Genomic DNA, 12,203 nt, shown 5'->3' with positions numbered 1-12,203 from the left:
TACGTCTTGATCCAGAAGCACAAGGCAGAGAGAGCCAACTGGGAATGGTGTGAGCTTTTCACCCACAGTGACATATTTTCCCCAACAAGGCCACACCTCTTAACCTTTTCCATTAATTTAGGACCTATAGAGGAGCCCCTGAGAGTTAGCAATGCTCGAGAAGAAGGCCCTATGCTCACTGTGGTAGTTTAAATAGGAATGGCCTCTGGCTACTTTAATATGTGTGCTTCCTCTTCTGGGATTTTTTTTTTGAGCCTTAGGGAGGAGGGTGTGATATAGATGTCCCATTTAGAGCACTTCATAGTCTCAAAAGTCTCTTATTCCTCTGCCTGCTGACTGATTATGGGTCTCTTTATTAGTCACTCATTACTACAAAAAAGAAGTTTCTTTCATGACAGTTGAGAGACACATGAAGATAAGTACTTAGGAGGCAGATTATTACTATGTCTATTTTTCAGAAGAAGTCATAAGTTCCCTCCAAGACCTATGACCTACATAGCCTTGGGTTCTTGGCTCAGTTAACCTCACTAGACATGAGTTTCATCTTTAAAGCAGGCATCAAATCCAATCAGAAAGCGGTTGGTTCCTCCCATACTATGGATGCCACCATTGTGCAGTGGGCATGGCTTTCCAAGTCTGACATTATTGTAGCTTGCAGGGTTGATGTGGGTGAGACTGTTGATAAAATTTTTTTCCCATGTGGTATGCATAGAACCTTCCAGTACTGTGGAATCTATCAGTAGGGATGAAGCTTCACAAAAGTACCACCTTGATTTCTCTATGTGCAGTGGCTCAAATAAGCAATATTTTCAGCCATAGGAGCTTATCACCAAGTTCTGGAGGGTAATCAATAGTGTTGGCAACAGTCTTTAATATATGGAAGGATGTCCATGGGACCCCACTAACCAAAATCTTGAAAAGAGACAAACCATACTTGGCACTGGGCTTTGTATTTGTTATCTCGTGGTATCTGGGAAACCATTATTCTGTGTTGTAGGGTAGCTCCATTTGAAGTCTTTTTACATATGTTTATTAATGGTACTCAATAATGGATGCTAAACCTATTTATACTTAATTTATTAACTGTTCAATGTTTAATTGTAAAAGTCAAATAAGATAATGATATTTAATGAATATTTTATGATATTAAATAAACTACCTAATGTTTTTCCACATGTATATTTCACCAGTAAAATATTGGTTTCCCTATGATGAACTATACTATTGACTATGCCCTACAAGCTTCATTTCATGCTTTTGGTGTTGAGTGCCATGGGGTTAACCTTGGTTCAAATCCGTAGAGCAAGATACCTTCTTTAAAACTGACTTCAGGACTTCTCATTGGGAGAAATTTTAAAAATTCTGTATTATTCTAATTATTTCTGCTGGACTTTCTGTTAGTTGCAAAGAAAGGGATCTTGAATGGTTACAAAATGTATTTTAAACTCATTCATTAGATATGTTGATTTTGTTTTATGCGAAAAAATTAAATACTACTTATAAACATTGTTCCTTTTATATTTTATTGATGTCTGGTAGTAGTTGAAAACTGACTGTGAGTGGACTCGGGAAGAAGCCCTGAAATGGAGTTAGGACCTGGCTTCCTCAGGAGGACTTCCATCTATGTCCCCCACAATGACTAAAGCAACTGGCTTTGAGGTGGTTTTGACAACGACCGTTCTGGTGATGGAGCAGTGAGCTGTGTACTGGGGAGGATAAAAACGATCTGGCTGTGAGCCTTGTCCGTCACACATCCTTACCTGGAGAAATACGGGCTCAAGCAGCTGAGACTAAGTCTCCTTGCTAGGCACCAGGCTGAAAGTAGTATTCTACAGAACCAGACTAAGTAACTAACTCAAATCAAGTCAAATGAAACATTACATAAAGGCACACACACACACACACACACACACACACACACACACACACACACACGGAGAGAGAGACAAAAAAGGACACTAAATTATTCTGGTATTTTTAAAAATATTTGTATTGACCCTATTTATATTTATTTGTATGCGTGTGTGAGTGTGTGTGTGTGTGTGTGCATGAATATGGAGGTCAAAGGACAACTTTTGGAGGAGGTACTCTCCTTCCACATTTACACAGGTCCTGGGGACAGACTCCAGTCTCCAGGCTTCTGTGGCAAAACACTTTGCCCAATAAGCTGTGTGGCCACATTCTGATTACTTTATAGAAAACATTTTTTTTTGTTTGTTTTTTGAGACAGATGTAGCTTTGGAGCCTTTTCTGGAACTCACTCTGTAGCCCAGGCTGGCCTCGAACTCACAGAGATCCGCCTACCTCTGCCTCCCGAGTGCTGGGATTAAAGGCGTGTGCTAGAAAACATTTTTTAATCCTCTTTAACTCTCCTTTTCATGTTCCTTGTCAGGGGGCGGTGTGTATACGTTTCCACATTTAAGATTTTTGTTGTTGTTGTTATAATAATTTTGCTAGGGAGTAGGCTGAAATTCAAAATTTAACCAGAAGCATGTTTAGGAACACTGTCCTTATGAGCACGTTTTTGAGCAGCAATTGTTAAGTGGTATTATTTAAAGCAAACACTTTTCATTTCCAAGACGTTCTGAAATCCATGGGGCATTGTTTTCTAGGCACAAACAGACATCAAATATGCAAGTGCTATTTGGAGTGCTGGCTGACACAACATGTCTCTCCCGAGAGAATGGGAATAGGGAGAAAGTGATCACAAGTGTTTCAGAAGCGGTGTTTAATTTACTGCATTAAAACCAGACAGCGCAGGCTTATTCCATCTCTTATTATTAGCTTGGGGATTTTTGAGCTTCGTTTTCATATCTCTAAAGAGGCTGGGATAACAATAAGAGCAATGGTAACAGGTAAAAGATCAAACCAAGTAATCTCAGCACGAGTGTTTCTTTTTAATAAAAATAATACAGAAACTCGTGCGATTTTTTTTCCCAAAAGAACTTCCAGTGGCATTATCCCAAATGACTGCACATCAAAACTGAACGCTATGGAGGTGCCGGTCCACATATGCCATGGAGGACACATGCCGTGTCTCCTACTCACAGGCAGTGCCTGTTAATAAAGGGGGTCTAAAACACAGCCGTTGGAGGACTGCTGTGTGCCAGGCTTTTGTGGAACGTTACCTGTTTAAGGGGGGAAGCAGATGACTCACTTCACACTTGTTCTGAGGATTGTTCTGTTTACAGATTTGACTGGGGGACTTTCGTTCTTACTATGTACAATTACCAAAGGAGACATTATCTGCAGGGGTCACTGATTTTTTTATGTTCTCAGCTTATTCCATGAGTCATCTATTCTCGGGGGAAATCCCACATAGCCACCTTCAGAGAATCTTCTAAGTCATAGTTTCGAATCTAAAAGGCCTGGGCTCTGCTTACAAATGTTAAACTTGGACCACTCTGATTTGGGAGAAAATCAGGGCATTTAAAAAAAAAATTGGAATTGCAGAGGGGCTGTATTTGGGGTCAAGCAAGCAGTGGGAACCCCAGTTACCTCATGTGTGAAATGAAATTTGATTAGATAATTTTAGAGATCCCCCCAGCATTTATATAAACCCATTATTCACATTTAAACAACTGTATCTTGAATTTTTAGTTTAAATTGTTTTTGGAAATGTCACAGGACAAGATAAACATTTTTCGTGGTTAGAGTGGGAAGATAAACTTGGTAAAAGGGAGAGTTATATCTGGATGTGTTGTGATTTTTCTTATTGTCTCTACTGTCTTTTAATTTTGTTCCTAAGTTCTCCACAACTGTGGTCTGAGGACACTTGGGGCATAAAATGCTGAGAAATACCCTCACACAAAGCATTCATCAATCTTTCGTTGAGGCTACTTTTAGGAAGTTGGACATAAAGATGAAACTAAACCTACTGAATGCTTTTGTCCTCAGAGGTTTGTTAGCCCTGCCCAAGAGCCTCAGACAAAGAATGCCTTCCTTGGCCCCCTCACAATAGAGGTGGATCTGACATCACTCTTTTGACTAAAAAAAAGGGGGGGGCACGTTGGAGGTCTTTTTATTCCTGTCCTTTTGTAGTGTCTGGAGGTCTGGTGTTTCAGGAGGAAGGGAAGGGTATCTGAGCCATAGAGAGAACAATATGGTGGCCTACCTCAGAGCCCTCAGCTGAGAATTTCTTCCAAACGAAGGTGAGGATGCTGGTTGATGTGTGCGGGTTGAGAGCTGTGCCCACGGAAGATGTTCTAGAAGACATGCTTTGACCCATGCCTCTGAGATCTCCAAAGTTCCACAATCATGTGCCTCCTTCCTGTTTTCCTCCTGACCTCTGGAGCCCTTCAGCCGGGACCTTCAAGTTTCCATATCCAACTTCGGAGAGGCTAGGCTGAGATTTCCCAAGCATTCCAGATCGAAGCTCAGTTCCCTAGACAAATTGTTTTCCATTTCAGTCAGTTCTGCCTTTATTTAGTTACAGTACGGTCAGCGCATTAGCATTAACCAGCTTTGTGTGGTATAAACCTGAGTTGTACCCAGCATATACGTCATGATTTCCAATCTCCTTCTCCTGCAGGTTGGGACTTCAGTTCTGGCCTACTGCTCTGTCTCTGAGGTAGGATGTGGCTGGAAAGTAAGAGATACATAAAAGGCAGACTGTGGTTTATTGCTTAATATCTCTATAGTCTTGGGAGAATGACAGTCTACTTGATACTCTGTTTGCTTGGTAACAAACTGAAGTGGGGCTTTTCTGTTAGTTGACAGTGACAGGACAAGCATGCCACACGTACGTAACATGAACACACACGGTGCATTCCCTCCAGGACTTTTCACAATTCAGTTTACCACTGTGGCAACATTGTATAAAATGGCCTTTTTCACGCAATCCTCTCACATTTGACTACAGCCTTTCTGAGAATAGGCGCCATCCTATTTGCCCCTGCCGACATAAGCAGACGTATACGTTTGTATAATAAAGAACTCTTGCGTAATGAACAGATACATGAATAGTAAGGCATTTTCCTGGTACAGCAAAGCCCTTTTCACTATTTCCACTTGTTTGAGTGCCCCTTAGTTTACTTCTGTCTACCTCTGCCAAATACACCCTGAGTAGAGTGACTAATCAAAGCTACTTCAAGTCCCTGGACTCCTTAGCAGAATCCCTGCAGGGTGAAACCATGCCCTTCCTCCTTCCTCACCTAGTCATGCTGACAAAATGTAGGAGCTTTAGTCAAGCGCCCAGAGCCCACACCCTTCTTTAGACTGTTCTTGGCCCCTTAGGCACAAAGTGTTCCAAAACCTGAGTCAGCCCTCCCTGCCCATTTACACGCTTGGCTGCTGTCCAAGACTAAGATAAGAAACCACCCAGGTGCTATGCCTCAGAAAGCCAGCAACGCGGTGGTCTTGGCCAGCGGAGATCCAAATTAACCTAGCATAGAATGAAGGCAGCAAGACCCCGCCGGGAACCAGGATCGGCAGTCTCGTGTCTGTATAAATGGGCTATGTAACACTTGGCAAATCACTCATCCCTTCTGCCTCTCCTCTCATCATCCTGGAAGTGAGTGGGTTTAGCCAAATGACCTTGGAGTCCTCTCTGACTCTCAAGACCCAGGATGTGAAGTTAAGGGCACACAGAGCATTTCATGCACCTGAAGGAGTCATGGTATTTACTTGCCTGTAATAATCCCGTCCCTAGGGGCGAAAGGGAGAGCTCAAGCTCACTGCTAGTAAGGTTTGCAGTGCACGTGAACCATTGCCTTGGTAGTCAGCTCACTGAGGCTTAGCCTGTATCATCTCAGCAAAGCTAATTCATTGGGGGTAATGCTTTTATAGTTCCAAGGAAGGGGCATGATGTGGGCCACGGCTATCCCCTAGATGAGGAGCAAATGCTCTGTCCTGGGTAGACTACACAGTTGCACCAATTCCTCCGCAGTCTGCCTGAAGAGTACTCGATGACCATGCATCTCTATGCTGCAGGTAAGGTGGAAACAGACAGCAGTTCCTGTGGAATGGACCTATAAGAATAAAACTAATAACACGGCCATAGTACGATCACCCATCACTCAATGTGCCCTGCTTCAAAGATTTGTATGATGGTTTCTTTGTTCATTTTATTCTCATATCCACTCTGTAAAAGCAATGTCTTCATTCTTATACTAAGACAAAAAATGTAGTGAAGTTATATTGCCATTTAGGCTGAGTAAAACTAGAGGAACAGTCATAATTCATCACCTCTGTGTAGGATTTTAAACACGGGAATTTTGCAGCATCATCCTATGTGGTTTTCATTATGCTGTAGCAGCTGAGGAATGACTTTCTTGAAGCTCCCACTTCCAGGAATGAACATTGGAGGTGAGGTGAAGTGAACGGCTGCTATGTCAGCTCACTTGATCTTCTGTGCTGGGCCTTCCGAGCAAGCTGACAATGTGCACTGGATTCGTCATGGTTCAAGTGGGGCTTAGTACATGAATGTTCCAGAAAACCAGTCTCTGGTGGTGAATCACAGGGTGTGAATATGAGCTGGTGGTGGCTGGAGGTGAAGCAGGGCATAGTGCAGGGTTTTTAACAACGTGAAGACCAAGGTGGACAAGCGAGCAGCCATCACGATGATCAAGATGTGAAGGTTTACAGGCTAAGTGTGCTAATGGTGCAGAGCCCTGTCGGTGCTTAGCTTGTTTCAGAAGCAGGAGAAGAGATCACGCTGTGGTGGGGATCCCACAAGGATTTTTGTGCTCTGTCAGTCTGAAATTGGGAGGGTAACTCACTCCCTAAGGAGCAGCAAGGGGTTGCATTCAGTCTGTTTGCTGGGCCTCACCTCCTTGGGTTCCACAGCAAGCTCTGCTCTGCTCTTAACACCAACGTCAGGTCGTTACACAGAATAAATCATTCACAAAGTTTACAGAGGAGTTATACATGCGAGTCTTTAGAAGAAAGAAAACCAACGCTGCAGACTCTGGGCAAAGCCGGGATTGTTGAAAGTGACAATAGTCATTTTGTCATTAGCTAAAAGTCAAGGCCTAGAAAGCTCAAGCTTGCTGTTATGTTGTCAGAGATCAACTCACAAAAACGTGTGGATAAACACTCCATGAAGGAAGTAGAACTCAACTCACGCTTTGATCTCGCAGTTTAATTCCAGATGCCAGTAATTTGATAGATGATCAAGTTAGCCATCCTCTAGCAAGGCCTGTGCTCAGCCAGCTGCCTCTGCTAGCATCAGTTAGGGCACTCTCTATCAGTCTTTGAACATCTGTTAGTTTCTACTGACCGAGCCTCCTAAATCTCCTTGAATTCAGTTTTCATTTTGACCCTACTTCTATGACCTACATCCTCTTTCTACTAACTATTGTAGTAGTTTTTTTATTTACCAGTCCGTTCCAACGTAACCTGGGCTGCTGAAGCATTACAGATAAGAAAACAGCACAGCATGTAAAACCTTCTGTGCTTCTGTGATGCTAGACAAATCTCCAAACACTTTACTCTCTCCTTCCAGACCCTTGCTGCTTACCGGTCTGTCACGTGTTCCTTGGCCATGCTCAATTACTTGAAATCTCCTAACCCCGGCGTGTTCTCTGAAGCCACAATGTCTTGTATTGATTGTGTTAGTCAGATTTTTTGTGGCTGTGAGACCACGTATCCAAGAGAAGGGGAAGTAGTTTAAAGGAAGAAAGTTTGGTTTGGGCCACTGGATTGAGAGGTTTGACTTCACGGTGTCAACTCCGTGCCTGTAGGCCTGTGGTAAGACGGACTATCACCACAGAGGAGCATTGTGGAGCAGAGTGACTCACCCTGTGACATTTGGGAAACAGAGACAGAGAGAAGGAGGGTGCAGGGCACCATACAGCCCCTAAGTGACCCACTTCCTCCAGCTAGGTGACCTCCCAAAATAATGCCATCAGATTAGGACCAAGCATTCAATACATTAGCTCATGGGGAACAGTTCAGATTCAAGTCATAAGAGTGACCGTGTCAAATGAGCAGTCACAATTGACCTTTCTTCTTTTGACTATGTCTATTTCAGTTTTTAATAGGAATATGAAGAGGAAAGGTTATTATAACTATGATTATCTGTAAAGGCCTCACAGAAAAGAACCTTTGAAAAAAATTATTCCCAAATCACTAGGTGCCTTTTCCCTCTTCTGAGGAATACATATTTTAGTTTTTAATTTTTATTATGTCGTTGAAATTACATATAATCATTATTATTCAATCAATTCTGGCAAGTTCAAAGAAGAAATTTTAAAAATTCCTACCACTCAAAAACAACCATTATTGCATTATTTACATGTCATTTTAGATCTCCCTAGACAGATCTAAAAATCAAAACAAATTTATATGTAGGTGGACAGAATAATTGAAGTAATTTTAAATGTTATATTCACAGTTTTATAGAGTACTAAATGTAATGTGCTTGAAATGAATGGAGCTGAAGATATTTAGCAGGTGCCTCAAGAGAAATCTAAGGACTTGCTGATATGTATTTCTGTCTCCCAAGCTTTACTAATATGCGTATTCACAAAATAACATTTAAAAAATATTTGTAGACATCTGTAAGTTTACCTGGTCAACATTAATATGCTCAGCCTTCCCATCTAAGTCAATATCCACACTAGACATTCCTTCTGCTTCTTCAAATCCATTTGCCACCATTATGCACCCTCTACTGTGACCGACAGGGCTGACTGCTGAATGGTTCGGCCACCAGGTGAACAGAGGGGAAGAATATTTTCTTGGGTAACCTTCTCTTTTGCCCTAGTTAGCAATGGTTCTTGCTTAGGCTGCAGCAACTGAGCCACAGCTCCAGGAAGTACTCTCTCTTGTAGTGATGGGTCTCCATGTGTGGTGATTGTCTCTTTCGCCTAGCGGGATCTTGAGACTTCATCTTCGCTCTTTGTTTAACCTCAATCTTGTCCTCAAGTTTGCAGCTTGTTTTCCACTGAGCGCTCTTCAGCAACAGTGTGCCATCTGGTTTCTGCTTCAGCTCCGGCTGACATGGTACCTAATGACTCCTTTCTATGAAAATGACACTTCCTCTCAACATTGAACCAGAGAGATGCAGACGGTGACTTTTCTTGCTGCCCTGATAGCTTGGCAATTGTAAATACCTACTTCAATTTCTATTTATTCATTTATACACTTTTGATATGCCTTGACTTCCCAATAGGGAAGATGAATAATTTAGCACCCCTACGGTTTCTAAGAGAAAGCGTTTGTCAATCAGACAAAGAGAGGCATGCTGGCAATTATTAATAGAAAATCATCACACTGAAACTGTTTTTGACCTTGGTTTTCCATCAACATACTTTTCATTCTAGCTGAAGTTTTATCTTGGTTACATATAAGTATCTATAGCATTGAAATATTATTTTGGGCATAATTTCTAGTACATATCACAAGCTTTTTCTTCTCGTACAAACACCAAATGTGTTAGTAGATAAAAGGCCTGTGGAATGCTAGCGCTATAAAGTTGGATCGCTTTGGAGAGTTATCCTTCAGATGACTGTAGCCACAATGATCTGAGGAAACTTATTTGAGGCAAAAAATTAGAAAAGATTTTTTTTCACATCAAAGTATCCAGAACAGCCACATACAAAATATATCGCTATGGCACCCACCAAATCACAGTTCATGTGCATTAGACCCAAGATGAAAATTGACTATGCAGGACTGTGACTTCTTTGAATTCTTCTTGGATTTTTGCTGGAACACATGTTAGAAAGCTATGTGCTCCTGTTCTGCTCCATTATGGGCCTCTCCAACACCATCTTCACATTAAATTCCTTCAAGTTACTCTTTTCCTACTTAAAATTTTGCTTATTGTGAGAATTGCGTACATGGCTGCTGCACTACACACCATGTCTGTTCTCCTCTCTCCTTCGCAATTCCTCTTGTCTGCCCCTCATTCCCTCTCAGATTCATGACCTCTTCTTTTTACATTATTATTGTTAAACACACGCACACACTCACACACACACACACACACACACACACACACTAATAAATACAAGCTGGTGAGTTCATTTAGTGTTGCTTCCGTGCATATGTATTTAGGGCTAACCATTTAGGATTAGATAACTTATCTCAGAGCTTGTCCCTGGAGGAGCCTGAATCTCCTATTCATGACATCTTTGTCCTTTAAGAAATTCTATTTGTGCCTTCAATCTCTCCCTCTTTCTCTTTCTCGATCTTTCCACCCCCTCTCCATCTTTCCTGCAGATGAAATGTGGTCTCACTGCTTCCTGACTACCAGGCCTGTTTACACTCCAGCTGCCATGCCTCCCTCACTCGGTGGATTCTATCCCTCTGAAACTCTAAGCTTGCTTAAAGAAGAAAATCTCTCATTTCCAAATTTTGCTAGCCTGGTGGGGAAGACACAGACCTTCTGACTTCCATGGAACATCTGCAAGAATAGGCAGTGAAGGATGAATGGGTCTCCCTTGCTGGTGCCTAGAAGAGTCATATCGCTCTGAGGGGTGAGGCCTGCACAGTCTCCTCAGGGACAGGACACTTGAGCTGGACCTGGACAGTCGAACCCATCTCTTCATTCACAGGAAAAAAAGCATGGATGAAGAGGAGGGAGGGCTGGGAACTATATGGCAAGCATCAGGGGCAGTGAGCAGAGGTGCTGGGAGGCCAGGTGGGTCTCCCTGGGCCTGGGACAGGCTAAAGAATTCAAGTGTTAGTCAAGACATATTTGAGAACCTTAAGAAGTGGGCATGCTGTAAATAATTAAGGCCGCAAACTCTTGCCCAGAAGTTGTAGGGCAGATTTTGTTTCAAATCTCAGTTCTTGTCAACAACAAGCTATGTAAATGTGGGAAGACTATTCTGTGCCTAATTACCTCACCTGAAAAAGAGGTTATACATAGTTATAACAATATCTCAAAGGATTGTTGGAAAACTAAGTTAAGTGTAACAAAAAAGAAATTCTGTTTTTCTCTTCATTATTTATGGAATACGACAGGTCAAGCAGATGCTTTCCCAATTTTGTAATGTTTAGGAGGTTAAGTGATGAGACCAAATTCACACCACTGCAGTATAGTCAGGAAAATTAGATACAAGCAGGGAAATACTTGGTTGCACATATAAAGTTTTTCATTAACACTGTACCAAAAACTCTTGTGGGTTGAGGACAGAGCATGTGTGGCCTTTAATGTCTCAGAGCCACAAAGAGGAAAGGGAAAGATTTAAAATATCTCATATTGGTTATAGCATCAGGCCAATAATCATTTCCTTATTTATAAAACATGCAAAAATCTTCCTTTCCCAACCCCAGTGCACATCTCTTGGTCTGCAGCCCCTAAGCCAGTCGTGTCTGAATCTTGCCTCTGGGCGTTCATACTTGTTATTTTTCTGTGTTTGTGGGATTGTGATCCTGAACAGTCTGTACTTTGTCCTTAAGTTTGTTTTAATGGATGATAAGTGGGCGAGGTTTCATGAAAGAGTCTTTGTAAACTGCTCCTTAGCATCGGCTTCTTTGCTATTGACGGGTTGAGCATGACAGGGAACGATTTCAGTTGTCTGTGTCATAGGCAACTCACTGTTTCCCTGTTGTTCTTTGTCTTGAGCTGGATTTCTGTGTCTTTGTGATAGAGACAGTTTGGAGAACGCCCTTTTGTTAAGCTGGAGACGTTCTTGCATCTGTTTATTTATATTTTTCATGCATTTAAATGAAGAGAACAAGAAAACAAAACAAAACTGGAACAAAACCCTTTCACCTTTATTTTATAAAAAGTTTTACACCCCAATAAACCAACCAGCAGGCTTTTACTCTTATTTGAAGATCTGGACAATTAAAAATGAACAAATACCCAAAGAAATGGATTTGTGAGAATTCAGTATATCAACAAATGACTTTAAAAGATTGAAAACAATATCTAGCAGCCATACAATTTTAGAAGGCACCAGAAGAAAGAAAAGGGAGCTTAGAGAAACAAGAGAAACAGAAACAAAAATACTGGGCACGCAACCCCACCCCTCGTGATCTTTTCCTGTTGGTGTGACCATGGTCTAGAGTTATGTAAGGCAATTTACAGTACACGCAATGGTTGTTGCAAGGTGAGACGTGGAGGAAGAGTCTGGGCAAGGCTAAGGTGCATATCTCCTGACCCTCAAGTTACCAGTGGGATGGAGATGGTTATATGGCCCAGTCTAGACTCCTAAGGTTGGAATCCTAAACCTTGCTCTATAAGGGACGGTTTTTGCCACCATTGAAAGTGTGCTCTTGCCCTCACAGAGGGCTTATTTTGTTGT

The sequence above is a fragment of the Peromyscus eremicus genome, chromosome 12 (assembly GCF_949786415.1).
Source record: "Peromyscus eremicus chromosome 12, PerEre_H2_v1, whole genome shotgun sequence".
Classification (NCBI taxonomy): domain Eukaryota; kingdom Metazoa; phylum Chordata; class Mammalia; order Rodentia; family Cricetidae; genus Peromyscus; species Peromyscus eremicus.
The sequence above is the reverse complement of the archived record's forward strand: the minus strand, read 5'-3'. Positions refer to the sequence as shown.